Genomic DNA, 2,500 nt, shown 5'->3' on the forward strand with positions numbered 1-2,500 from the left:
AGATTTCGATCGTCGGAGCGGTGTTCACGGGCGGTCGTATTGAAAATACGACTCACGACGCCGCAAAACACTCACGCAAGTCCGAATGCGATACCCATTCCTATTTCCTTCTTCTCACGAAACCGTTAGACGCAATGTAAAATTTGCAATTTTCACAGAACCGCGTCAAACGCCGACGAAACGTCCATCGTTCGCTCGTACGTAGCATCTTTGCAACCCGACTCAGAAACGCTCTTTGCGCCCTCCACAAAATTCGACATGGAGAGGTAAGCGACGGCGGGGACTTACAAGAGCAACGCAAGCAGTATTTGGTTACGTAAACGACCCTCAGCCAGGCGTGGTCCAGGAATTGTATCCGTGGACCGCAATGTGCGTTCGAAATGTCGATGTTCATGTGTCCTGCAGTTCACACGTTGACGCGCAATTAGCTGCGTTCTTCATCGACCCACGAGCCAAGTGATCCACCGTTCAGGGTAATCGTATAATTTGATTTATAATCAATATATAATTATGTCTCTTGTTCTGCGGTTCATAAGAACGCCGATACCTGAAAGCTCCAACCAGCGCGCGAAGGAGATTCAGGCGTCGTTTTTAAGGACGACACACGATCGTCCGTAGAAACGGAAACCGTCGCGAGTACGCGATTGCAATGCGCACACGTATCCGACGGCCGGGCGGAAAATACATTGAAAAACCTTTAAAGTGGAAAACACAGGAGGAGAATTCAGAAAACGACGGGGATCATAGACAACCCGATACTGGATCCCGACACTTCTCCTCCTCCTCTCTCTTATTGGAGAATGAACTCGATAACTAGCGGACTTCACAGCCGGCTCTGGCCGTGCGCGATCGTTCGTCCCAAGCTCTTGTGCACTGTATTATCGCCACACAGAGAGTAGAGTGTCAGAATCGCACACAGCTTTACGCGAGCTACGCAGCCGGTCCTCTCGAAACACATTTCCAATTGTGCACGGAGAACGATTATTCGATACTAGCGGACTTCACAGCCGGCTCTGGCCGTGCGCGATCGTTCGTCCCAAGCTCTTGTGCACTGTATTATCGCCACACAGAGAGTAGAGTGTCAGAATCGCACACAGCTTTACGCGAGCTACGCAGCCGGTCCTCTCGAAACACATTTCCAATTGTGCACGGAGAAAGATTATTCGATACTAGCGGACTTCACAGCCGGCTCTGGCCGTGCGCGATCGTTCGTCCCAAGCTCTTGTGCACTGTATTATCGCCACACAGAGAGTAGAGTGTCAGAATCGCACACAGCTTTACGCGAGCTACGCAGCCGGTCCTCTCGAAACACATTTCCAATTGTGCACGGAGAAAGATTATTCGATACTAGCGGACTTCACAGCCGGCTCTGGCCGTGCGCGATCGTTCGTCCCAAGCTCTTGTGCACTGTATTATCGCCACACAGAGAGTAGAGTGTCAGAATCGCACACAGCTTTACGCGAGCTACGCAGCCGGTCCTCTCGAATATACGTGTTCGTCAACGAACACGCATGCGGCGACGTTTTGTGCTCTATGTCATACGCGAACTCGATAAATAGAGCGGGACTCACAGCCGGCTCTGGCAGCGGTCATTCGTCCCACGCTCGTGTGTGCGCTATCGCCACACAGAGTAGGGTGTCAGACTCACGCAGCTTTAAAAGCGAGCTTCACAGCCGGTCCTTCTCTCATCCTATTCCTCGACGTTCGTGACAGAACACAACGCGTTCACCGCAAGTTTTCCACAGGTACCCTGTTGTTGTCCTCTCTTTCTCTAGAGGAGAGACAACACCACCGTTTCCAATGGACGTATCTCGGACACCACAGGCGAAGACCGAGGAAGCGCGATATGTGGATTCGAATCGACGCTTACATCCCTGTTCTTGCGACCGTAATTGTCCATATAATTGTCGGAGAGCCTACACACAGGCAGACCAATGGCGTATATTATAGTATACACGTCTCTTTGACACGAGGTATTTTTATCAAAGAGAACACGATCCATCAGGTGGCGGGTGAAAAACATCGATTCGTAACGACGGGTATTTCTATATTCGTGGTTAAGCTATAACATTCAGCGTCCGACGGGAAACCGCACCCTATTGATCGTTCGAGTTTGCAATGTGAACGTCGGTGACGATTCCCGAAGACCCGAAGTACAGCTCTTCGCACTCACTCCCCAATACAAGTAAACGATGCGATGCTCCACCTTCACGCAAGCACCCTCTGTTTCATTCTCATTGAGATCTTTCGTCCCATTGTCGAAAGAGTGCATATATTATATATTGCCGTGTTTGTGCACAAATGGTCTGGCGGGCTCTCTGCGCCTTAATTTTGGACGGGAGAATCGTACGCTTTGAGTAACTATGTACTCCATGCGTAACTATGACCTCCACACGTAAGCCGTTGCATGGGGAGTAGTTCGTCGCTATACACATCCCCTACTCCCCTTTTTCTTTATTTTCTCATCATACGATGATTACACAGGAGAGTGAATTCCTTT

The 2,500-nt window shown here is 50.1% G+C and overlaps 1 non-coding gene across 1 annotated transcript; it reads right to left on the reverse strand.

Annotated features, from left to right (window-relative positions):
• Positions 1-321: 321 nt before the first annotated feature.
• Positions 322-476, reverse strand: LOC143365044 (5.8S ribosomal RNA). The gene has a single exon (XR_013084442.1). It is a non-coding gene; the product is annotated as a 5.8S ribosomal RNA (ribosomal RNA).
• Between the last annotated feature and the right edge of the window lie 2,024 nt (positions 477-2,500).

The sequence above is a fragment of the Halictus rubicundus genome, unplaced genomic scaffold, assembly GCF_050948215.1.
Source record: "Halictus rubicundus isolate RS-2024b unplaced genomic scaffold, iyHalRubi1_principal scaffold1255, whole genome shotgun sequence".
Taxonomy (NCBI): Eukaryota; Metazoa; Arthropoda; class Insecta; order Hymenoptera; family Halictidae; genus Halictus; species Halictus rubicundus.